The 26,834-nt window shown below is 44.6% G+C and overlaps 1 protein-coding gene and 1 long non-coding RNA gene across 2 annotated transcripts in view; both read left to right on the top strand.

Moving 5' to 3' along the window:
* EXT1 (exostosin glycosyltransferase 1) overlaps positions 1-26,834 on the top strand; it is a 268,679-nt gene that overhangs the window by 10,042 nt on the left and 231,803 nt on the right. The window lies entirely within an intron of this gene.
* LOC118988620 (uncharacterized) lies at positions 9,650-13,671 on the top strand. The gene is made up of 3 exons (XR_005066816.1): positions 9,650-10,014; positions 10,644-11,150; positions 11,466-13,671. It is a non-coding gene; the product is annotated as an uncharacterized LOC118988620 (long non-coding RNA).

Here is a 26,834-nt window from a genome sequence, read left to right as displayed (position 1 = left end):
CCGCCTGGTACCTGGGATCGACGCCTTCCTTCCCCCTCTGGGCCTTCATATGCCCCCTGGCCAGCACTTCTCTTCTTGTGTGTGTCCTCCAGCTCCTGGCCAGGCTTTCCTGAACCCTCTCCTCCAGGCCCTGGAGGAAATGAGTCTGATTGCTTTGGCGGTGACCATGACCCCATCTGGGAGAGCCATTCATATTAGGCGTGGCGTGACCTCAGCAGTTCAAAGACTGCCCTGTTCCATCACCATTCTTGATTTCATTGGTGGCCATCCTTCTGCAAAGAAGAGCCTGAAGTTGCTTCCTGGAACGGGGGTTGTGGTTAGGGGAAGTTGGCTGTGGCTGTTGAAGCCATATCCTGTTGGCACTGACATATTTGAGCCCAGCTGATGATGGTGATAACAGCAATAGCAACTAATACCTCCTGAGCATCCAGGGTGTGTGGCGTCTCGGACAGTACCTCCTTTAATCTTTATGTCCACCCTGGCAGGAGAGTGCTCATTTCAGATGCAGGATGGAGGCCCAGGAGTCTTTAAAAGTGACTGGCCTAAGACCACCCCACTAGGAAGTGAATGGAGGCCACCTGACTCCCGAACCTGCGTCCTTCGTCGTGGCCACTGCACAGCTGCGACTGAGGTGGCAGAGGGCGCATGCGCACACGCAACTGTGTGATTGATTTATGGAGGTTCACTTGGGTTTCTCACCTAGAAACTTATTTAATCTTACTTTAGAGAGACAGTTCTAACCAGTGTGGTAACCTGGTTTCGCGGCCCACAGGAGATGAGAAGCACTAAATTTAAGGAGACAGGGATTCTTGTAGACAGATCTGGGAAGAAGGGACAGCTGGCAACCCGAATGCGAGGAAGCAGGCCAGGAAATTATAAACGTAACGGCCAGAAGTAAAGAAGCGCTGTAATTTAAGAACAGCTGGCCCAGCGCCCGAGCCTGTGTCCTGCGGACTCCGCAGCAGTGTGCCTGTAAATCCCACCGCGGAGCCCCGTGCCTGTCACCAACCTGAGCTCCTGTAAATATTTGATGAACTATGCACCCCAGCACCGTGCTGACCCTGAGCCATCACTTGGGTGCACTCACTCTCTTTTGTTTAAGAAAGTAGAGCGACAAGTGATGTGTTTTGTAACTCCTTTTTTTTAACCTGTAGGATTAAAAGGGAAATATTTTTGTGCTCCTAAGGATAAGTTCTTCATTTGGAAACATGTTTACCAAGCTTAGCAAGTTCCCCAAAGACCTGGGGTCTCCTTTGAGTTAGCATTAGCATCCTGGTACTTGGCCCTCACTCAGATTTCTATTCTAGAGTTTTATGATGTATATCAGCACTTGCTACAAGAAATAAAAAGCTTCCTGGTATTGTGGTATGGGCCTTTGATGCTAGCTCTTCTTGATTGACTGGGGCCCAGAACCACCTGGGTGGTGGGCTCCGATAAAGACAATGGCCCTGGGCCAGGCTGCAGGCTGGGGGCTGGAGAAGGGAAGTTGCCAGGGTTGCCCTGGCTGGTGTCTTGGGGTGCATGTCGTTCGTCTGCTTTCTCCACATTCCCAAGAATGGCCTGGGTGGGAGCTGCTGGGTGGAGGTTTAGAATGGAGCGCACACTGCCCGCATACATTCCAGCACTGTGACTGGTGGAAATCACGCACAGCACTGCTGGTAGAGAAGACAGCTGGGCCACCTTCCCACTTGAACTTGCCTTGGAGACTTCTCGTAGTCCATTCACATGGCATCAAGGTGGGGGTGCTCCATCCAGTTCTGCCTGCCTCTCCTCCCTGGTTTTGTGGCTGAGCTATATCTCTCCTCCTCCTCCTCCTTTCCACACACTCCCTTCTCTCCTTCCTGGAAAACTCCATGTTACTTCCCCCACAGTCACTTCCTTGGTGGCCTCAGATGCAGTCACATTCTCCTGGTATATGCTCTCACAGAACATTTAACACTTGCTGTGGCTGTGGTTTTATATTCATTTAACTATTTGTTTTTCTCTCCCCCCAGTAGATTGCATAGGCCCTGGAGTCATACTAATTTTTTTGCTAATTTAACCAACAAATATTTATTGAGCACCTGTTGCGTCCAGGCACTGGGGATTCAACTGTGAACAAAACAGACACACATCCCTGCCCTCAAGATGCTCACTGGCCAGTGGCGGGAAACGGATGCCATGCCATTTATGGCTCATGTTGGAAGGAGCTAGATGCTGGGAAGAAAAGCAGCTAATGGAAAGGGGATATGGCCGTGGATCTGAGCGTCCAGAGATGGGGCCTGGGCCCTACTCCTGGCTGATCAGACTCCCTAGGGGTGAAAATCCAGGTTTTTAGAGAGCCTCCCAGGGGATTTGGGGTGAACACTGGGGAGAGGGTTTTGCAGTTTATGGAGGGGAAGAAAGGCCTCACTGGGGAAGTGGCATTGAGCTCCTTTACTGTTGTATCTGCACGGATCAGCACTGTGGGAGGCCACCCAGTTTTTGTTGGATAAATGAAACAAGTTCCATTTATGTAACCAATGGAAATGTTACCACCGTTGAACATGTATCCAAAGGGTGGTTTCCGTAGATGGTACATTCTTCTGTTTATAACGCAGGCCTTCCCTGCATCCTCCAAGTTCTTTTGGACCATTTGCTGATTCATCCAGAGTTTCTTATTGTGTCCAAGTGGGATCTTTCTTCCAGTCAACTTCCCCACCCCAAGGTAGTTCCTTTCTTTCTTTTTCTTTTTTTACTGGCCTGTTGGATATAAGTATCGGGGAACCTAAATTAAAGTGAACTTGAGAGGGTTTACTACATAGTATGAGTCTAAAGAATTTATTGCTATAGGGGAAACTGTTATGGTCTTTTTATCATTTAATTTTAGCAGTCTGTAGATATTGGGACTTTTTGTCCCTCCTTAATTGCAATTTTTCTCCCAAGCGTTTGGTTGAATATAACGTCTGGCTTACATTTTTTGCTCAGGTTACATCCAAACTCCGTTAACTGATATTGAAGCATCGCCCCAGAGTATATGGTAACATAGTGCTTAATTGAGCTGTCAGGCTTCTAATGAATTCATATTGAGATTTACCATTTAATTAAACAGCAAAGGGGAAGAAAAAGCAGAGGGAAGGTGTAGGATTCTTTCTCCCACAGCCTTCTTCCATTTCCTGCGTTTAAAACCTCCTGGCTTGTTTGTTAGCTTGTGGGATTGTCTGGGATATTGGCATGAAAGTACTCAAGGTGTGTAGGTAAAAATGCAGGCAGCATCCTATCACAATTACCTGGCTTCTTAGCGGGTCTTAAGAATGGGTTTGGATTTGGTGCAATCATATGACACTTGATTAAGTATGAATTACACTTTATGTTTTTACAAACCTTGGTAAGGTCATTTTCCCAAATGATTTCTGGCTCTGTGTATCTGAACCAATGTGAAACTCTAATCAGAGGGCAGCTAATACCAAAATGCTTTTGCTTTACGGAGTGGCAGAGAATAAATTTTCCTGAAAACACCATTTCTTATATGCTGCATGCTCCTTTAAAATTCACAGTGCATTAAAAAAGCTGCCTTTAAGCAACACCTTTTTATGATAACTGCATTTTTAAGTTGGCAAGTGTAATGTTGCAAACTGTAAATGTAGGGCGGTCAGTCTTTTATTGATTCAAAGAGTGGAAATGTATAATATTTTCTGTATTTAGATTGTAGAGTTATATTACACATTTAAAAAAATTGAACAGTATTTTATGTGAAGATAAAATTTAAGTACCCGAATGTTTAGTACAGTTAAATGACAGCGTAGTATTTTTCCTGTATTTATTTTAGGCTTAGCCATGTCTACGTAACCCAAGTAGGATAAATGAGGACAAAAAAGATGAACTGTCAAAGTGAATCCCTTTTTATTGGTCTAATTAAACATAACATTGTATTAGTTTTGGGTGTACTACATAATGATTTGGTGTTTGTGTGTATTGCAAAATGATTACCACAATACGTTTAGTTGACATCTGTTACCTCACATAGTTACAGTTTTTTCCTTATGATGAGAATTTTTGGGATCTGCCCTCTGAACAGCATTCAAATGTACAGTGTAGTGTTGTTTTCTAGTCATGTGGCACTCAGTGACTGGTGTCACTCTGAGAAATGCGTCATCCGGGGATTTCATCTTGTGCAGACGTCGTCCAGTGCACTTACACACACCTGGATGGTACAGCCTGCCACACGCCTGTGTGGTCCAGTGCCCAGGCCACAAGCCTGCACTGTATGTTACCATACAAAATGACACGGGATTGAATCAGACACTTGTGAGAAGATGATGCAACCGAGAGAGAAGGTAGATGAGATATGCAAGGCTGTTCCTGGTGTAGCATGGCGTAGTTTCTTGTTTTGTTAGAAAGAGTACACTTTATTTATTATTTTTTAAAGATTTTATTTGTCTTTAGAGGGGAAGGGAAGGAGAGAGGGAGAGACATATCAATGTATGGTTGCCTCTCATGCGTCCCCTGCCAGGAACTGGCCTGCAACCCAGGCATGTACCCTGACTGGGAATTGAACCACGATCCTTTGTTTCGCAGGCCTGTGCTCAATGCACTGAGCTACACCAGTCAGGGCAAAAGAGTACACTTTAAAATAACAGTAAAAAGTGCAGTGTAGTAAATGCATAGTCACATAATTGTGTGTGCTACGCTTTTGTACAACTGGCAGTGCGGTAGGTTGTTTCCACCAGCATCATCACAGACATGTGAGTCAGGTGCTGAGCTTTGATGTCACAATGGCCATGATGTCCCTGGATGGCAGGGAGTTTTCAGCTCTGTCATAATCTTATTCTACCACCGTCACACACGTGGTCCACTGTTGACCGAAAACTTGTTAGGTAGTGCGTGACCATAGTCACCAGGCTGTATGTTGCATCGGAGAACTCACTTGTCATCTAAGTGGCGGTTTGTACCTTTTGACCGCCCTCACCTGTTCTGCCCAGCCCTCCACCCCTTGCCTCTGGCAGCCACCGGTCTGGTCTTTGTATCCGTGACTTCAGTTTTTCTGAGAATCCACATGGACATGGGATCATGATGTATTTGTCCTTCTCTGACTTGTTTCACCGAGTGTAATTCCCTCAAGGTTCATCTATATTGTTTCAAATAGTAGGGTTTCCTTCTTTGTTAAAGCTAAATAATGTTCCATTGTGTGTATGTATACATTTCACATATATGTCACATTTTCTTCATCTGCTCATTCATTGATGAATAATTGTTTCCATGTCTTGACTATTATAAGTAATGTCAAAATAAATCTTAGGTTTCTGTAAAAGTAACCTGAGAGACAAGCAGCCTGAAATTCGAAGTTTGGCCTTGACCAGTGTGGCTCAGTAGGTTGGACAATGTCCTGCAAAGCAAAAGGTCCCTGGTTCGATTCCCGGTTAGGGCGCCCGCCTGGGTTGTGGGTTTGGTCCCTGGTCGGGGTGTGTGTGTGAGAGGCAACCCATCAATGCTTCTCTCACATCGATGTTTCTCTCCTTCTCTTTCTCTTTCCATCCCCCTCTCTCTAAAAATAAACCTAATCTTTAAAAAACTCAAAGTATGAAGTAAGTGTTGTAGGGTGTTTTGGTGACCGTTTGAGCCTCTTTAGAACTCTGTTTTCCTCATCTGAGTTTCTTGTGCAGAGACTGACAGGCTAATTACTGATTGAGCCTTTCAGGTATATACATGCAGTGTATGTCTGTATGTCTGTCGTATATTTGTCCAAGGAGAGGGGCATGCTATCTGTCCTCTCAGCGTGTTGGCGTTGTCTGGAGAGAAGAGTGACAAGGTCACGGAAGTGACCCTAAACTCTAGGGTAACCCTCGCATTATGGCGATAAGGAAGCAGAGATCCAGGGAAGCTGGGCACCCTGCCCAAGTCGCCTGGCCCGTGGGACAGCACTGGGAATAGAACACACACGTCTTGACTTCTGGCCATGTGCCACACAGGGATAATGCACCGGGCGCCGGAGCATCGGGCTCAGTTTCCAGTGGTAGCTCTTCCATTATCCGCGAGTCCTTGGGCAACTTCCTTCTCTGCTCCCGTTGCTTGTAAAATGGGGGTGATGATTCCTACTTCATAGGGTTGTTCCTGTGAGGCTTAAATGAGTAATATTACACATAATGTGCTTAGAACAGTGCTTGATACATAGTAAGCACTCAATAAATAACCATGGTTGCTGTCATTGATCCGCCCCATTACACCACGGTAGGCCCGTCTACTTCAGACTTCACCACTTGTGTGTGTTTTTCATTGTTTTCATTTCATTTCTTTCATTTGACCTATCTGTTTACAGCTCATTAGAATTGCAGTGTGCAATGTGATACGGTAGCTTGCCAGTCATATAGCAGCTCAAGGTGCTTTGGCAGGCGCCCAGAACTCCAACCACCTGTGGTGACTGTTGCCAAAATGCAGTAGATTTTCATTTCCCATAAACTGTTCAACCAAAGGTCCACATCATTAATATGACTTTGTGTCTTTACAAAAAAAAATTCTTTCTCCTTTTACAAAAGTATTATGTTTCCCACCCGTTCGGTGAAGCTGAGCAGTCACTCGGATCTGCTTGTTCCTGCCTCTCGCAAATGCTTTTTAAAAGGTGGTATGTGTGCCGGGGATCACCTGAAAGGACTTTCTGAGATAAACCTGCCCAAGATGGGAAAGAGAAAACTATTTTTTCTTCTGCAGTGATTCCAGCGGCCAGTCCGTGGGACCCCATCACGGTGGATGGGGTCCCACTTAGCATCCCAGGACGCGCTAACGGCGAACTGCTTTCTGCTTTCCATCGGCGAACTGCTTTCTGCTTTCCATCGTTTCCGTGCTATCAGCAGTCGATGACTTCCCCTTTAGGACAGCATTCTCATCGGCAGCGGGACCTGGGCCCCTGGACCCTGTCTGCTTGTTAGGTGTAAGCAGTGTGGGCCTGTCCTTGGTGGCGAACTTCGGACAGCAGGCAGCGTGAACGTCAGGGAGGAAATGCAGCCTGTGTTTTGAAGGTCTGGGGTGGGGTCCAGACACGTTAGAACGGGCATTTTCATCCTTTCCATGATGAGCCATAGCTACAGTGGTGCGCAAACACGTTGTAAGAGCTTTCCTTTCATACCGTGTCTGCTCCTAAATCCAGATGGGATCTGATCCCCACTGGGTCCCACCAGGCCTCGCTGTGGTCGGGATGTGCCGCAGGTCCAGCCCCGTCCCTCAGAAAGCCACCATATTAAAAAAAGGTCACAACAGGCGTATGTTCTTGTTGTAAAACAGAATCAATATCCAGTGTTTTCTAACAGCAGCTTTGGAAAAAGGGGCTCTAATCAGTGGTTCACTAAATGGGAGTAAATTGAAATTTTCTTGTGCTCTTTTCAAATTGGATATTTCTTTTCTCTAGAAAAGAAGCAGGCATATATTTTGTGCCTGTAATTGCATGTGGAGTCAAATAGTCAAAGTCCAGATATTTTTTTTTTTCTGGGAACATTATTGGATGAGTGTTGGATATTATTTTCTACCGAGAATGAAGATGCTATTTTTAAAAGCAGTACTTTTTTTTTTCTTTTTTGGTCCCCCCTCTCCTTGTCCCAAAGTCCTCTTATCTCTTCTCAAAATAAAAATAGCCCTTTCTCCCAGTAAGCCTACTTGTAAATTCATATAAGAGTGAGATAAAAATACCGTATTGTATTTCCAATTAACTCATTTAATTAGATGAGGTGAATTAATTGGATTTTTGGACATGTTTCTGAAAGTCTAAGAAATTCACTTTTGGAATTCCCAAGTATGGTGGTGGCTTGGGAGCTTTCTTGGTGTGCTGCTGTCCAGGACTTGGTATAAGACCTGTCATTTGAAGCCTGTCATTTGAGTTCCCCTCGGGGGTATAAAAATGGTCCAGTGATTTTTCAGATAGAAGAGCATAAATCAGCAGGCCATTTAGCTTTCCCTTCAGCCCAGGGCATTCCCCCGTTATCACCAGCCTCATCAGCGGAGCCTTGAGTAAACATTTCTCTGTCCACACTGCCCAGATGAGATGGTCATGTAAGGGTTCCATTCCAACATTCTTTCTTAGAAGGACTCTGAAGTTTCCCTCTCGGTCTCTTGTCTCACCCTGTGTAATTTTAGGGTCCTGGGCATACAGGCTCTGAGGGTCCCCCTTATCTCCTGACAGCCAGGGCCTGGGGAAGTTCTGGAATTTAGACTGGGGGCAGTTTTAACCCATAGATCATTCTACTTTGCACTATAATTACTTAGTTTTCCTTTCTAAGTTTATACACCTTCCCAGGCAAAGCTAGTTTATTCTCTGGATGCCAGAGTTCCCCCTGCCCCCCGCCCCTGTGCCCCCCCCCCCCATCACAGTGTGCTTGATAGGTACTTGGTAAAATGTTGCTGTAGTTGGTGAGCCCATCAACTAGGTTCTTTCTATAACCTAGACATTCTAGAACCAAAATAGGTGGAAGCATATTCTTGAGGTTTTTTTTTTTTTTTTTTAGTATGGTCTTTTTCAAGTATAGATCAAAGGAGCCAGACAAAAAATATTAGGGGCAAAGTGTACACCTTCTTTCATGGTGGGAAAATGCTCCTGATAGCTTCTTTCTCTTGGCCATTTGCCTCCAAATATCTTTTAATCACAAAGGTTTTTGGATGTTTCACACTTTATATCCTACTTGGACACAACTCGGTACATCTTGTCTCTCTGTGTATTTTTCACTGGTGTCCTAGGTGTTAGCACAGGGAGTAGATGGTAGGTTCTTAAGAAGTACTTGTCAAAGGAGTGTCTTTAGTCATAGTGGCCTGTTAGTGCAGAAAGACTTTTGGGATTAAATTATCAGAGTTATTTAATTTTGTTCAGAATAAATAGTCCAAAGGCATGCTGAATAGAAAAATAAGAATACAAAAAAGTTTAGAAGGACCCCCCCCCCCCCACACACACACACACCAACATGCAACCCTTCAGGTCCAGTANCCCCCCCCCCCCCCCCCACCGACATGCAACCCTTCAGGTTCAGTATAGCAGGCGTAGAGTTAGAGGGAGGGCATAGAGTTAGAGTCATCAAAATCAGGGGATGTCTGCCGGCTTTGAAGTAACTTGCACCCCTGTCACTTTGCTACTCGTGGGTTCCTGGTCCTAATGCTGTAATATCCCTAGGAGCCTGCTTTATGGAACTTGAACTGCACTGCGTTGTCTAGGATGGGGCTGAGGTCCTGGCCACGTGGAGTTGCTGGCTTCCTTTTGGGGCGCAGGCTGGATGAGTGGAGTCATTTAGGAGAGTCAGGGTGGCTCTCCCCAGGCATCTCCACAGTCCAGGAACCCTTTGTTCATTCCTTTGGTCCTTCAACTGCCCCCGCAAGGAAGGGCCCGGCTGCCGCTGGGGGCCAGAACCTCAGTCCGCGCTGTCTGCTGCCGAATGGGGCGCTGGCATTCCATGCTCAGCCAACCACGCGTGGCACAGTCAGCTGTTTCGGGCTGTAACTCTGTGACATACACATGGGATACAGCTCTGTGGCCTCATCCACTGGGGACGTGCCGCTTTCAGCTCTCTGGGCTCATCCCTCCGCCACTTACTGGTTTCCTGCAAGCCTGTGACTGACACTCCGCAGAGCAGCACCTGGCACCTCCCACTACCACCGCCAAGGGCGGATCTCCCACACCTCCTTTTTCTAGGGCACTGTAGCCCTTATCAAGGGCCACCAGAGGCGCGTTGTGGCTGGGGGGTGGGGAGCGGGGGGGGGGGTCTTCCCTCTCAAAGCCCTCCCTCTGGTCTGAGTCACCCCATCCTACTCTGCTCCCTCCTTTTAGTTACTCTTTTTTCAGTAACCTCCCTTCCTCCTGTGAAGGCTCGTGCTTGCACGGGTGTGCACACGCGTGAAACCCACACGCATACACATTCACTCACACTCTTCCTGTCTCCTGACTCTCCCTTATCCAATGTCAGGCCCTCCGACTGCCGTTGGAGTGGCGATGCCCCAGCGCGTGAGGGTTCTCATTCCAGAAGCGCGAGTTTACGTATAACTTCTGAGATAGAGGCACCCAAGGGTTACAGCATAAACCACAATCTGGTGAATGTTGTGAAAGAAAGAAAAAAAAGACTTTTAAAAATCCAGATTGCAGGTTGCACAAAGTTAATAATCCTTGAGCCTTGTTCAAAGTTCAAAGGTTACAGAAAGTGAAAGTTACTTATATGTTTCTCATTGACTATCTTTAACAGTTGAGTGTAAGTCCCTTTTTTTTTTCTGGGCACATAACATTTATTTTCTTGGAAATAGCATCATTTTATGTATATAGATCTTCTTTTGTAATTTCTTTTTTCAGGTATTTAATTATTCGGCTTTGTTCCATTTCAGTACATACACCCCTCTCCTTGATTTTAACAGCTGTAAGCTTGTGCAAACCGTCATTTGGTTAGATTGTAACAGAGTGTGAAATGTAGCATTCGATTCTGATCAGTCTCTCTGTATGTTCACCCCTGATTCTTGGTCTGAGAACAAGGAGTACCCTAAATATTTATTTTAGCAAATTGAAGGTTTTTTGGGGGGAGTGGGGTGGGAGGAAGGATGTCTAGTTTAAGTGCTTTATTTTCTCAGTTGCCCAACCCTGTTTAAAAATGTACCTTCAAGCTGAAAAATCCTTAGGATTTAATGGTTTTTCAAATATAAAATTAATACACGTGTATTTTTGTTTCATTTAGCCCAGAGACCAAAGTCCACTAACCAAAGAGACTATTAGTTTTGTGTAAAGCAATAAATGAAAGCTTTCCCTCAACCAGGGCTACTCCGAGATTTTGAATTGCAAATAGTGTAAGTTGGGGTGTGGCCCCTTAAGAAGGTGATCTGGAAAAGGTTTGTTGACAGTCTTCCTGGAAAGTTGGTTGCCAGATACAGTTGCAGGCTTTCACCTTATTTCACACGGTGCTTTCGCAATGTTTATTTTCTGTCTTGGCTCTAGTGAGTACAAATCATAACTGGCAAGATGATATCCAAGTCTAGGACCAGGCTGGAGAGTGGGTCTTACTATGATTTGATCAAAAGCAAACAAAAAAGCAAAAGCAAAGAAAAAAGAAAAAGAAAAGGAAGGGTACTACTGATTTTTTTTTTCATTGTGGGACTAAATTGCTGCATACTGAATTTTCACTTTCTGATTGGAACTGACAGTTGAACAGATACGATTTATTTCGTTGGGGGTCTGGGAAAAAATGGTCAAGTTTTAGTTCTTTTCTCTGTCTCCGCCCACTTTTTTTTTTTTTCTAAGAGGATGGCTGTATTAATCATATAGTAGCCACTGTATGAAATGTCCTTCTCTGGTGAGTGTTTGCGGGTAAAGTCTGAACCACGCTAGAATCCACTTTGCACGTTTCACATGTAGCAGAAATGAGCCTGCTTCATTCCATCTCAACAGCTGTACCCAGTGGGTCAGCACATACTGGTCTGATTTCATAAAGGAGGGCTAAGGCTGGGTCTGGGTTAATCCAGGTGCCAATAAAACCTGTTGATTTTTTTTTTCTCACCTCCAGGCTTTATATTTCCATGAACATTGGGCTTAAAACAAGTCTGTGAATGACCTCGTTCAAGTATCTTTTGCTGATTTCAGCTCCCAAGTAATAAGCTTAGCAATGTTTCCTTTCTCAGCCGGAGGAAAGACGCAGTTGTTGCTTGAGACATTTACTTTCTACCTGCTGGCTTCAAACAGTATTAATTTTTATGTGCTCCTTGTGCATTGCGTTTAATTAAAAGCAGTTCTATTCGCAGAGGTACTTGTAGGGTTTTTTTCTCTCCCTGAAATGAATAAAGCAAATAGGCATCTGGTATTTGTTTTGTATAACACAATTTCCATAAAATGAAGAGTAGTAAAACATAATTATCTGTAAAGGCTTGTTTTATAAGCTTGAGAATGGGCTTGTTTCTACTAGGTTTTTAAATCCTACTCATATGATAGAGAATTCTTTGTCTATTAATACATAACAATAATCATGACAAAAGCGTCCCAATTTCGTGCATGAATCCAGCTCATCTTTTATTAAATAAATATTTTATTTCCTGTTGTAGTGTACATGATAGAAGTTTCTCATCACATTCCTTCTAGGGAAACACATTTGCTTGAAGGAAAATATTTATTTCCTCTTCTGTATTTTGTTCAATTGGTATAGCTTTTTAAATGATATTTCCCCTTAATTAAAGAGACAGTTTTATTGCCAGTTGCTGAGTTAAGTAGGTCACAATCTACTCTATGGATTCTAAAACCTCCGTTTAGAAAAGTACGCCTCAAACTTTTACATAGGTTTTTATAGGGTTTATAGGCCTTGCACCCCTTGGTTCAAGAACTCTGCCAATGCCTGGTGGTTATGGAGACTGTGCTCCTTACTATCTGAAGCTGCAGTTTTAGGTTTGGTACGTGAGTAGCTGATGAAAGGATGTTGCCCGAAGATTTTTCAGTGTTGGATTTAATTTAGGGGTTAGGCTCCTTTCCAGGGATGGAGGTATTCTTTCCTCTGAGGAAAAAAAATTAGAATGTGGGGAGTACAAAAATTAATTTCGGAGGTGGGTTTGATGTCAGATCAGATGGCAGCATCCGCGTCCCTGGGGCTCCCGTCCCCAAGACTGTTTTTATTGTCTCCGCCCGAACTAGGCAGGAGCCTTGGAGTGGTGAATTCATTTTCTGAGGTTGTGTGTCCATCGCCGAGAGAATGAAAGAAGCAGGAACAGAATCGCGCAGTGCAGTAGCTCACGGTGACAGTTTTATGTGGTGGTGTGATGTTGCAGAGTCTTGTATGTGCTGTCGACCCTTTTCTTTTGAATCAAAGCGCAGGGTTTTACTGGAGAAGAGAGGCTTCGGAAATAACCCAGTCTAGCCCAAAATGGAGCTCCTAACTTGTTATCCCATTCTGTTTACCATTCAGCTAATTGCGTACAGGAAGTAAAAGTACATAGCAGTGTAGCTAATATTTATGTCAGTTTGAGTGTTGATTCCTAATGTTAGATTCCCGACGCTAAACTGTTATCTTTTTGCATTGAAACGATCCTGAAACCTTTATATTATTATGAATGCAAGTCAAGTTAAAGAGACACAGACACCAGGTTCCCCCTTCATGTTGTCCTCTATTGGACAATGAGGAGCTTTAAGTAAGAGCATCCGTCCCAAAGGCAAGCTGAATATTCCGATGCTAGATCGGCAGCCCCTTGGCGTGCTTATTTGAAATATCACTTTTGAATATGCTTGGCAACGTAAAGCGCCCAATTAAAGAGCTCTGAGGAAAGCGGAGGTCGGCGCCTGTGCAATTAGTCCTTCGGATCCTGAGCTCTTTGTACCTGGAAGGCCACAGTGGGAAGTCGCTAGGCACAGTCGCTACAGGCCGAGTGCTTAGACTGGAAGGCAGTTTTAGGATGGATTATTTCTGTACTTTTACTCCTAAAATGGTTTTGCCTGAAGAGGCTCCCCACCCCATAAAGTACTGGTAGTGTGAAAAAAATTGGCAGTGTGCTTTCACAAAATTTTAGAGAGTTGATTACTGTAACTAGCTGTATAAGTGGTAGATAATACCTAAGCATATACAGGAGTGCTTCAGTTCTCAGATGCTGTCTTATCCAACTGACAGCCTTATGCCTCCCACCTTTTATTTTATTTTATTTTATTTTATTTTATTTTATTTTATTTGAGAGATGATGGTTGGGTGGCAGAGAATATGCCAGATATTGTGCTGTTCTTACCAAAAAAAAAAAAAAAAGGAGGAGAAGAAGAAGAAGAAGGCTCACTGAGTAGAGCAAGATGAGCCATATATTCTGAGATTATTTATGGTGTTTATTACAGAGAGACCAAAAACACTAAGCACTTAATAGCTTTCCTTATTTACAAGTCAGATTCATCTGAGGGATATTACTCTTTTATTTTTCTGGTGCTTGAAGTGTTGGTTTAAAATAGATGGTAAGCCAGGGTACGCAGTGGCGCAGAATCTGGTGGCTGTGAAAATGCAGAATGGACGAAGCTTTGCTTTTTTGATGCACTGCCACAAAACCCATCTTATTTAAGTAGAAACACTGCGTTTTGCCCAAGTGAAGCAACACGCACACAGGCACGAGTAACATAGGACAGGTACGCATATGCGAGTGCGGGGCTCTTCTTTCCCAATTGGGTAATAAATGCATTTCGTTCAAGTTTGTGGTAAAGTGAGTGTCTATTCAGCAAATTACTTTTCCCCAGTGACTTCTACAGTAAAAATGGCATTGTCTTGCACTAGCTCTGAATGTAAAATGCTCTCGGTTAAAAATACCAGGGAAGAAGAACCAAAGGAGAGAAAGAACAGCCCTTTAAATCCAAAGGAAACACTTTCTGATGAAGCGTCTAATGACATTCAAAAACTTGCCTGTTAAGCGACTGTGTATGACTTGAATAGCAAAATGTCAGTACACCATGGTGTCACAGCACTGAGAGTCTTACTCTTTTTTCTCACCCTTTGTCCCACTGTTCCCGTGGGAGAGAACAGTGACCAAGGCTGTAGCAAATAGGTCATTTTAATGGCCTCAGCATCCTTGTGTCCATACTGTATAAACTTGACATCCAAGTTTTGTTGTGTTAATCCATACACAAGGTGCGCTTCCAGTTGTCATACAAACAAATGATACAGTAACTATTTTAGAGAGAGGAGAAGGGAGGGAGACAGAGGGGGAGGGAAACATCAATATGTGGTTGCCTCTTGTGTGCCCCTAACTGGGGACATGGCCTGCAACCCAGGCGTGTGCCTCTGACTGGAAATCGAACTGGTGTTTCTTTGGTTTGCAGGCCGGCACTCAATCCACTGAGCCACACCAGCCAGGACAGGTAATACAATAATTAATAAGTGATAAAAGAATAAACTCTGTGTTTTGTGCACTTGCAACTGGAAGCTGACTGTTGCCTGCCCCGTGTTTATTCTCACTCGGAAAAGCCCAGTGCCGCTTTGCTCCGCGGGCCCTGTAGTTACCAGAGGGCCTCCTCTGTCTAGGGTCTCACAAAGTCCTGGTTGGAGGTCTTTATTCTTTCCCACTCAGTTGGTCTGGGACAGCTTGGGTGATAAGACCAGTCATTTGTATACTTTTTTAATTTTCTCCCCGAACTCACAGGTTTATTCCTCAGGGTCTACCTTCATGGGTTTAATTGGTCAGAGAGAAAGCGTTAGCTAAGTCTAAGCAGGCTGGAGTGACTCACCTTTTTCTACTGAGACCCAAGGAGCAAAACCTAGTGCTTGATTCTTGAGTTCAGAAAACCTTCTTTGGGCTGCTTACTGTGTGCAGGGCAGTGAAGACCCCAGGATGAGAATGAGTATTTAGGAGCCTATGAAAGTAGCCTAAGCTGGGAGAGAGGTGTTGAGGGCTCATCTGGTGCAGAGGCAGAAGACTCGTCTGTTTCACGATGCTGGGTTTTAGTTCTTGAATTCTTCATATTCAGAATGTGGACTTGGGCTGGCTGGCTTGGGCAGCCAGCGTTGTTAAACACGTAGACTGTTGGGTGACTGGGCACATGTTAAGATGTATGTGTTCATGAGAGCTTATAGGAGCAGAGGGGACTAGATGGAGAGTATGGAATAGAGGAGTGTTTTCCATAAATGTTTTTTGACTACGAAAAGAACTGTTCTGGAGATTTATTCATGCATGCATTGAATATGCATTTATTAAGTGCTTTTTGTGTGCCAGGCTCATTCATAATTCTCAATTTCAAACTTGCTCATTTTTCAAGTTCAGAGTTTAGCTAAAAGTGTTGTTTTGTGTAATTTGATTGTATCAAATTACACACTTAAAATGAGGGGGAAAGTCTGTCTTTCCATCTCTTAAGCCCTGTTGATTGGACTTGTCAATCACTTTAGGAGGCATCAAATATCCTCAGCCCTTGGCCACACTGCATAGGGTGTCTTGGTAAGGGCTTCAGAAACTCATTGGAAGAGTTTCATCCGTAGCACCAGCCTCACTGTTCTCAGACTTGAGGTTTCTTTCCCTCACCACAAACTTAATTCTTTCTTGTTTGTTTTCAATTTCAGGAGAACTTTGGAATGAGTGAGGGGAACACATGAAGTTGGGGAGACCAGCAAAGAAGCGTTTGGGGAGGTAGATAGGGGTGTTGTGTGAGAAAGTTATTTGAAGTTGGATTTATACAAACATGGTCAGCTCAGCATTAATCACGTTTAGCCTGCATTGTTGTTTTGGGTTGCGTTATCTGTACGTTTGGAACTTTTTTGTGGTAGGGAATATTGACACCACATTTTCTTAAATTAGCCCATCCCTTTATTGCTAAAAAAATGAAACAAAACAAAACTGTAGGCATCTGGTAAAATATCCTTGTTTTTAACATACTTGGTCTCACTATGACTTTATAATGGTTTTATTTTTGGAGAGTTTTGTTCACATTGGTATGATTGAGAAAGAGCAGACAGATCTTATGGAAAACAAATTTAGAATTTTCCAAATAATCAAGTCAGAAGGTTTCCAGTTGTAATTGTGAGATGTCCTCTCATGGTGGCTGGTTTTAGAAACACATTTTTTTTCCAGGTGTGAAGAACAATGCTTCGTAGGACAATGGTGTGACTTAACACAGGAGAATTTTCCATTTTGCATTGTGTTACGGTGCGTGGTATGAAGGTTTAGAAATAAACACAGCACTGGACACAACAGGTCTCAGTTAAGCCATTTACTATTTTTAATACATTTTCCTATTTTTGGCCAGGCATGCTGTCTTCGGGGGAGAAAAGCCAACCACTTGCCTTGCCTTGAGGTCATAGGTAGCTGTCAGTTCTCTATAATGGACTTGATGATGTCATAGTTTTAAAATAACGGAAAAGTAGCATTTCTTGTCCACATGATTGTAGCTATAAGCACGCTGTCATTTTTAGGCTATTAATCACACTCTGTTAAAACAAGAGTCCCCTGCCCTCCTTCCCCAGAAGTGAAGTGCCGTAATATCATACACCTAAGTAACACAAAGTAGCTAATACCCTGCAACGTTTTGTTTTGTTCTCAGCTTTTGTGACAGCGTGAAGTGAAGAGGAAGGCGGCAAGGGCAGTAGGGGTGGGGTTGAAAGAGAAGATGGAGTTGTGATCCCCAGGGGGGGTGAGAGATTGTCCTACATGAGGGGTAGGGGAACTTCCCCAGAAAATAGGGGGGTCCAATTAAATGAGGCTGTTACAGACATGCCAGCATCACCTCATTAAATGATGGGGGTGATTTCTTTCTAAGCCCCTTTCTGTCTTTGTCCTCCTGGGAGCGAGTATTATCAGGGCCAAAAGCAGAGTTGCAAAGACCAGGAAGACGGCCAGGAAAGAGATGTGGTGACTTAGACACCACACTCCCTTCTTCAGGGGCTGGTTCTCTTATGCAGGGACTTCAGGAAAGCAAGGGCCCCAGATACTCATCCTCGCCTGCGGACCTGGGGGATGAAACCGGGCCATCCTAGGGGGTGATCTGGTATTGCGTCCCAAAGCACGGCTGACTTCATAGCGGATACCTGTGTAGAAATGCATCCGCTGGGAGATAAAACAGAATGGACAATTGTGGCTGAGGATATTTTTATTCCGAAAGGAAACTGAATTCGTATGTGGCAATCTTGTGCAGAAAAAGTGCAAAAAAAAAAAGTGTTTCTTTTTTAGGGACACAGTGTGTTGCACAAATCACTTGGAGTCTGATTACCTGCGTGACTCAGTGAGAACGTCAAGGCTTGAGGGGTCAAATGGGCTTGATGTCAAACAGAATCGCTGGTGGTTTAGGGGAGACTCTGTCCTGGCACCTCTTTTTGCGTCACTTGTCTAAGCCCCCATTTCCTCGCCAGTAAGGGGGGTTCCCAGTGTATATTTTACTGCAGTTGCTCTGTGAGCGTAAGTAAGATGTGGAATGGAAAGTGTGTGGCGTAAGAGAAAGGGCTCCTCTAAGGATTTACTAGTTTTTGTTATCAATTTAATTTTAGGACTGAAAACACTTGATGACCTTATCTGTTTACTGAAGGGTGAGACGGCGGGGAAGCTGAGACCCAGAGAGATGATGTGTTCATTAGTGGAAGGGCCAGAATTAAAGTCCAGATCTTGTGACCTCCCGCTGCACCACGCATGGTCTGTCTCCCGCCTGCCTCTCCCGTCACGACAGTATGAGGTTGCTGTGCAGTTTGTAAAGGAAGATTCGCTGTTAATTCTGTCTCACTTCCTGGGCATTACACACGTCCTGGGAGCATGTGAACTTTTACATTTGGCCTCAGCACCTTCCCCACCCTCAGCTGTGGTATATGACGTACGATTATTACCTATTTCAGAACGCAGGTTTAAGGTCGGTATTGCTGAGGTTCTTTGGGTGGCAGAAACTCCTGCAATTTTGCAGCCGTTATCATTGTCTGAATTTTAAAAGAGCCACCTTCAGAGAAGAAATCATACTTTTCCATTATGCCTGTGGCCTGCGGAACACCATTTAAACGATAAGTGATAGAGAAAGGGCAAGTATTTGATTAAAACCAATCTCCCTTCAAGACTGGACTTTCAGTTTCCATCAGACTTTCTTTACGGGAGCTTCCGTGTGTTTTGCTGGTGGCAAGATCCAATTTACGGGGAGGTAAAAGGAGAGGTGATTATGTTTTTAATTCATCTGTGAGCTTCCAGACTAACACGGAATGTAAAAAACGGCGTTAGACCATAGAAGAAGTTGAGTGCTTTAGAAATGTATGACATGTCTTGTACGTCAAGGAAACAGTTGTTGGATCAGATTTTGGGACGGCACCAAGTTCTCACTGATAACAGGCAAATAAATGCACGTGTCAGCTGGGCCTCCGGGAAGCGCACAGGTGACTTGAACTGGTGGAGGCATCCTCCTCGCAATTGTCTGCATTGCTCTCGGGACTGGGGTCTCTGGAAGACTCACGTTTCCGCTTCACATCATTGTGTGTGCTGTTTCTCCTGGGACATCAACTGCCACTAGCCTCACCTGCACCTAGTTTTTCACTTACTTTTGTCTCTTTCAAGATTTAACAGAGGCACAGAAACTTGGCACAGACCGACGGCTGCAAGAGGGGAGGGCGGAGGTGGGGGCTGGTTGAAAGAAGGTGAAGGGAGCAGCCAAAGAACCAACAGGCGTGACCCTTGGGCGACCCTTGGGCGACCCTTGGGCATGCACAGTGGTGTGGGGATTGCCTGAGGGAGTGTGTGTGGGGGGGGTGCTGGGTGGAGGGCGGCAGAGGGGCACAACTGTAATAGCATAAACAATAAAATATATTTTTAAAAAATGATTCAGCCGTAGCACTACCTCTGAGAAAGTGCTTCTTACCTTCCTCCATCCATCCTGCTGGGTCAGAGGCCCTGCTTTGGGATTCCATAGCCCCCTGCTGATGCTTCCCCGGGCTCCTGTGGTGCAGTGTTATAATCGAATTACCATCATCTATTTAGGGCTCTCTTTTTTGTATCTCACCCTGAGCTCCTGGGGACAGGGACTACTTTTGTCTTTTCACCCAGTTCCAAGCAGCCTGCCTGGAGGTGGCCAGCAGTCAATGCTCCTTGAATAAATGAATGAGTCACTTTCTGCCCAAACCTGGCTCCCCCGAGTTTATATGCCCCGGTAACCTTTTGTACGTGAAACCATTTTTATATAATTAGTCACGTCTATTGTTCCTTTCTACTGAAGTAATTTTTATTTCCAAATAAATCTGGTTGTGGGCCCCCCCCCACCCCTGCACCCCCAATGTGGCTTATGCTTTTCTTTTTTTAATTTTTGGAGGGGTGTGAAGGACAAGATAGAATATAATGTGGACAAAATCAGGGGCCATTCAACTTGACTAGACTGGATTCTTTTAGCTTTCCAGAATGTTGAGAAAGTAATTTGTGTGTGTGTGTGTGTGTGTGTGTGTGTGTGCGTGTGCACGTACGCCAGGGGGAGGGTTGACGTGTTAGAAGAAATGGCTGAGATTCTTTGTATCCGAAAGAGTGTTTCTCCTTGGTGATGAGGGAGGCCTTGTCACTCTTTGCATAACTCCTTAAGCCAAGCACAGAAATACCAGTGGGCGAAACACTGCCAGCCTCTCTCCCGCTGGGATGGCGGTACCTGTGTGAGCGAGTTCGGAAATGGGTTTCCTCTTCAGGGTTTTGAGGAGTCAGAATGTTGAGTGGCAGACCGACCTTTGAACGCTCCGTGTTTTTGACATCAAAAGGAATTCTGTGCCTTACCAAAAAAAGTTTTACTCAAGGTAACTAATATTCCTAAGACACAGAGGGAAGTTAGCATCTGACTAATTTGTGGACAAATTAGTATCTTTTATTTTTTCAGGTTATTTGGACTGTAGTTGATTTTTTTTTAAGATGGGGGGGGTCAACTCTTTCCATATATCTCTTTTAGTGCCCTTCAAATGATTTTCCTGTGTGAAATTGGATTTGGTGGAAGTTTTTCCTTTTCTGACTTGATAGTCCTCTGATTCTCCAGTATATTTAATTTTGTTAATTATACTCATGAAAAATGTTAAGGGACATGTTTTTATATAGTATATGCAACTTTTTAAAAATAATATATGACAACTTTAGAGCAAAAATATGAATTAGTAAGTGTGGTATGCTTTTACAGTACCATAACTTCTCTTTTAATGAAATTTAGAGTCTTTTTTTTTTTTTGAAATTTAGAATCTTAACTGCTGTTTTGGAAGCAGACTTTGCACATAGTAGGTTCTTAATATTGCCCTGAATCCAGTTTGACTGTTCTTTGTGTTGCAAAGTCTGATCCGTTTCAGTTTATCCTTCCCTGAAGAGTTGTTATTTCCCTGTGCGCGTGGGGATGAATCACGCTTGGTTTTCCTCTGTTTACTTTTTTAGAACGAAACTCATCCATTACTCAGTATTTTCCTATTTGGGAGTAACAGTGATTTAAATCTTTCCCACATGGCATTATGTGATGTGTGTTGCAACCAGAGGCTACCACTTCCCACCTTTATTTCTTTATCCGCTCTTCATTTTCACAATTAAAAAAGAAGAATAGAGCCGCCTTTCCATCTGGTACTCCCGCTAGGTCCACGCTCCAGAAAATATTGCTTATATTTTTATTAAAAGCACGTTCACGTTAGCTATAATTAAAATCTGTACCTACAACCTATAATCTGATTTCATGTGTGGTGCCTTAAAAAAATCAGAGAGAACATTTTTAAATACTAAAATGCCTCTGGCGTAAGTTGAGTATTCATTCTCTGTACTGCTGGCAATGCATTTGTAGAGCACTTTTAATAGTAATCATATTTTGCATGTATTTATAGTTTTGTCACCCAGGCATGCCTCCCTGGGCACTATGACATTTATTGTCTTGCCCCTTCTTTAAGACACAATTTGCTGTGTCATCTACATCATTTTGACTTCACAGCTTCCCCTTTCTTTATATAATTTACTATTTATCTATTGAAGAATGAGGGGCATTGACTAGATTGTTAACGTTTCCCTTTTAATAATAAGTCTTCCTAGGTCAAGAAAGATCATTACGGGGGTGGGGGTGTGTGGAATCTCAAGCATGCCCCAAAGATCATTAATACCGTGCATGCCCTGGTCAGTGTGGCTCATATGGCTGGAGTGCCCTGCCGTATATAAAAGGAAAGGTCGTGGGTTCGATTGTAGGTCAGGGCACCTGCCTGGGATGTGGTTCCACCCGCAGTCAAGCCAGTGTGGGAGGCAACTGATCCATGTTTTTCTCTGACATTGATGTTCCTTTTCCTCTTTCTCTCCCTCCCTGCTCCTCTCTCTCAAATCAATAAGCATGCCCTCAGGTGAGAATAAAAAAAAAGAAGACATGATACATAATAAATATGTAAGAATTCCATCAAACTTACATTCCACAGACACTTCTTTATAAAAGCAGCTCACGTTTATTGAGCACTTACTTTGCGCCATTGTGCCTTATGAATCTACAAGGCGTGAGGGTGAGTGATGAGATTTCAGAGATGGAAGGGCTGCGGTGGGGAGAGGGGCCCAGGCAGTCACACTCACGGGAGAGATAACCACTGAGTGACAGTGGAAACACATACAAAGACTCTGGGACAAACAGAGGCGCATTGAAAACTTGGTTTCCTGTTTACACTTGTTGTTAAATTTCACTCAAAGCAGCTAATCAATCACATCTACATTCTCTGGAATGAAAGCACAAAGTGAATACAATGGACATTGTTCAAAACTCAGTGGACACCACCGCCTTTCCCTCTCAGAAGGGACACGTAAAGGGGAAAGTGGACTTTATTCCCGAAACCTTATCTGAGAGGGTTCCCTGCATTTCCATTTCAAAGCAGCCACGTTTGTTTTGTGGACGCTGAGGTCCTACCATTCTTCCTTTCTCCACTGGTACCTCTCCGTGAGGCTTTTTGGGATTGTTTTATGTTTTCAGGGACACGCTCCCCCTATGGCCACAGTGAGCATAAATCCAACCTCATGCACAACCTGGGTTGTATTTGTGCTCTCTTTTGTAAAGTTATTGGTAAAATGTAAAGTTACTTGTGCAGCGCAAATGATGACTCCTTCTTCCAGTGGAGTGTGTTTCTGTGTTTAAATGAGAAACTGGCGTCCTCAGAGCATCAGTTGGTAGACAGCTCCCCTCACAGTGTGTGCTACCTTCCCAGGCCCTCTGAAGATAAGAGGTCAACCTCCCCCCCCACCCCCCACCCCCTTTAAATGGACAACTGAAGTGTGAGATATGGTGATGCATCACAGCCAAGGTTCCTGAAAGTGAAGGTCTGGGTCAAGACAAGCCTGGCTGTCAGAATCCCCTGGCTCTGTGTCCTCTGTCACACACAGGGTGTCTCAGAGCCTAAGCCCCGGGCCTGTCTCAAAGGTTATCTTGCAGAGGCCACTGGGAAGATACCCCAGAGCAAAGATTACTGGATGTCCGTTTTCTTAGTCAGGATAGATGATCTGTTTCAAGAATTTGAAGATAGATGATCTGTTTCAAAGGTTTGGACCTGAGTTTAGGCATGACTTAAAACAGTAACATCTGTCAAATGTTAACCATGCCATTAGGTTTGGGGGCGGGGCGGGAAGGGAAAAACTTTTAGGAGAAACAATGCCCTTTAGGAGTGCCGGGCAGTGGCGTGGTGTTTGATTGCAGTGGTTGGGAATGAATGGGCCTGGTATCCAGGCTCCTGGAACGGATCTGAATAAAACCCGCAGCCAGCTCTGCTTGCCCTGAAATCCCAGCCTCCTGTGGTCCAGGTTTTCATAGTCCTCCCAATTTGCCCCAGAGCGTGCTGTGACCCTCATCCATCTTTTTTTTTTCTTTTCTGCATTTAACACAGTTGTAAAGGGATTTATATGCTTTCCATTAGCCTCGGCAAAGCTGCTGTCATGAATATTTAATGGCGAACACAGTTTGTTTTCTTTCTCTTTCTTTCCCAGCCTCTGCCGCCCCCTCCCCCAGCGCTCCTATAGCCAGCCGGGAGAAATGTAAATATCTCAGCCCCTCACCCCTGGCCGGGTCCCAAAGACGCACTGGGCTCCCTCGGTGCAAAGCCTTGACTCCTTTAAGACAGGCCTTTTATCTTATTTCTTTATATATTTTTCCTCTTCTGCTCCCTACCCTGCCCCCCCCCCCCAATCTTTCAGTTTCCTCCCCCTGCTAGAGTCGATGTTTGCTTGGGATAGTCGCGGGGATTGGCGCGCGCACGGGGCTCTGCGGTCCCCCGGGCTTCGGAACCCAGCCGCCCCCAGGCACGGCGGAAGGTCTTTCCTTTGAACTTCACGGAAGCACAATAGCTGCTCTGCAGTTTCACTGGGGCTCCCCGGGACGCATTCCTGACACTTCACGGGTCGCTGGTCCCTTTCTCTTTGCCACAGCCAAAGGGGCGAATGTCTGGGACAGAAAATGACTTTCGAAGACACTGAAAGATTTACCGTGTCTAGGGCAACTTCGAAACTTTTGTGGTTGGCTCAGAAAAATGTGCTTTTCCTACTGGTAGCTTAAATCAGGATCCCCTCCTTCTGGCCTCCTTACCTTCTTATCCCAGCGTTTATTTACGCTGGGAATATCCCGTCCTCCTCGTGGCTTTGTCTACTTCTGGGCCAGGGGAGTGAGGGAGTCCAACAGGTGGGCACTGGGGGGACCCAGAGTCCCCGAGTCACACTGTTACCTGAAGGCCAAGGGCAGCAGAATGCCCCTCTTCCTCCTAAGGAAGTCAAACTAGCTGGAATGCGTGATCTTCAGGTAGCTACCCTAAAGGATTGTTTGAAAGGTAGGCAATGAAGTCCATAGAAAATGTTTAACACAGTATTTGGCTACAGTAATTGCTCAATAAATATGTTGTAATTAATGTTACATGCATTTACTCATTTTTCTGAAATTCCTTAGTGGAGTCTCAAGAATTCATATGGGTTGTAAATCTTTCTTGTTTAATTAATAGTAGAACGGAATAATGTTGCAGCTCCTGGGCTAGATGCTATTTATCTTTTACATGCACAGTTTTGGCTTTATTTTCACATTGGTTAAAGAAAGCTAAGGGGTGTGAACTTGATTTTTCTTTATTAGCTTCAGACTTTTTCACTTTGCCCATGTATCCCGCACCTGCCCTGATCAGACTTGAGTCTTAATTCATTTTGATGTGATTTTTCCCACTAAGCACATTCGATAAATCAAAAGTAATATCCCCCCCCAAATCCAGAAGGTGGGGTGCTCTGCCCGCCCCTGGGCGGCTCCATGCCTCTCCCCCATATTATGTTTCTAACTGAAAACTCACTGCCCTCTCCTCATTCCATGAGTTTCGCACTCTGTGTTACTGCTGTTGTAATGTCACAGTGAACACGGTGTCCCGAGTGATAGCTGGCTTCCTTTGTCCTCCCGGTGAAACTTGTAAATCTAGTAGTGAAACTAGGCCTGCGGAGAAGTAAAGTTTACTCTGGGCTATCAACGTTTTTTTTTTTTTTTCTTACTGGAAGGAGTGAAAAAGAATGCCTAGGCTTAGGGAAAGCCAGGAGACAAATTTTATGGGCCTCGGTGTTAATCTGCCCTTAGGCTCCCATAGAATCACTCTGTTTGCTTTCCAGTGAGGGGACTAGTGGTAATTGTTACCTGGTGAATTCAGCACACTCACCACACTCACCGGGTTAACCGAACCAATGCACGTGGCTGAGGAAGGAACTGAATGAGTAAGATGTACCTTCTGGGAGCTCATTCATCTGCAAAAGCTAGAAAAAACATGTGACAGGCTTTGGATGTGAGCGTCTCACTCTCCGAACAAGTTATTTTTACTAGATCCTTCTGAAGTGCGTATCCGTCTCTGATGAACGCCTCCCACAGCCCCTTTAATCGAAGGGGGTGTCATTTCATTTCTCTTCCTGTAACCTAACACTGTGTGTGAGCTTGTGGGTAACCTTATCTCACTGCTTCCTCGTGTAGTTATAATCCAGTGACATTTCTGCAAGATTTCTACATGGACTACTAATTCAGCACCTCCTCTATCCTGGGAGGCCTTAGCTACAGCTTTGACATATTTCTGTATTACACTTCTTCGTAATGGATTTGGACCTACATTTTTGCTAATGAGATGAATCTGTATTCTGGCCCCGCCCCGCAAGGCTGTGACCTCATAAGGTCCCTCTTTCTCAGCTTCAGGCCTCCCCCAGGTGGGGGAAGCCTAGCACCTTCGGCTTTTGATGGCTGTGTTGAGCTGCACCAGGTGAGGAGCTCTTGGGTTCTCTCCATAAACCCACTGGCCTGGAGTTGACATAGACCGATTAGCAGGTTGCTCTGGCTAAGAGTTCCCATCGACAGGGTTTGCCTCTCCTTTTCTTTACTATGAAGCTGACTGGAAAGATCTTGTCACATTTGTTTTAAAATCCCAACACACTGAACAGATGTTGGTGTGATTAGGCTGAATGAACAAAAAACATGTATAGCCATATCCATCTCCCAAATAAGCCAATTTCCACATTGCTTTTGATCTTATCTCGTTCTGTTTTCTGTAAGACAGACTTTTGTTGCAAATATTAATTGATATGAAGTCAACAAGTGCCGAGGGCCTGGTCACAGGGGACTAAAGAGGCAGGGGAGGGGGGAATCAAAAGGGGTCTCTCTCCCTGACAGCCAGCTAGAGTCTTGCTTGGTCAGACCCTTGGGGAACAATGTAAGGCAATATATAAGTAATTGCTATATTATTTAGAGTAGATTCTGAGGGTTATGGAATGGGAAAAAGGACTCTTACAACATTTCTAGTGTCTCAAGTGGGTGTTCGAACTGTTTTGTGCAAGTCTTCTCCACTGTCATTGAGAGTGCCTGCTTTCTTTTTTAAAAGATTTTATTTATTTATTTTTTAGACAGAGGGGAAGGGTGGGAGAAAGAGGGAGAGAAACATCAATGTGTGGTTGCCTCTCATGCACCCTCCATTGGGGACCTGGCCTGCAACCCAGGCGTGTGCCCTGACTGGGAATCACACCGGTGACCCTTTGGTTTGCAGGCCTGCACTCAGTCCACTGAGCCACTCAGCCAGGGCAGAGTTCCTGCTTTCTTGAAGCAATGGCAATAGTTAATGTTTTCGAGTACCTACTGTGTGTCAGGGGGCTGGTCTAAGACCTTTACTGATATCAGTCAGTGACCCTCCCCACATGCTCTGAAGTGGATGCACTTCTTTTCTTCATTTTACACAAGAGGAAGAAACCAAGGCGGAGAGACTAATATTCACCCAGAGGGACCTCCGATCAATTCCTTTCTCCCTTTGCTGTGGTGGACCTGTCGTGAAGGTAGCTGGGGAGAGGCAGCGTTCCATTCTGGGAAGAGAACCCACCTGTGCAGGTAGGACCTTGGACAGATTGCTTAACCTGCCACGACTTCTCGAGTGTAAAATGGGGCAGAGTTGTTTTGAGGATTTAAGTGCCTCGTATGTGGCGGATGTTCAGTGAATGGGAACTGCTGTTTATTAAAAGTATGGTGAAATCATCCTCATATTCTC

This window comes from Sturnira hondurensis, unplaced genomic scaffold (assembly GCF_014824575.4).
Source record: "Sturnira hondurensis isolate 20B ecotype Veracruz unplaced genomic scaffold, ASM1482457v3 Scaffold0006413, whole genome shotgun sequence".
In the NCBI taxonomy this organism is placed as follows: domain Eukaryota; kingdom Metazoa; phylum Chordata; class Mammalia; order Chiroptera; family Phyllostomidae; genus Sturnira; species Sturnira hondurensis.
Note: the sequence above shows the minus strand (reverse complement) of the source record. Positions and strands in the feature narration are given on the sequence as shown.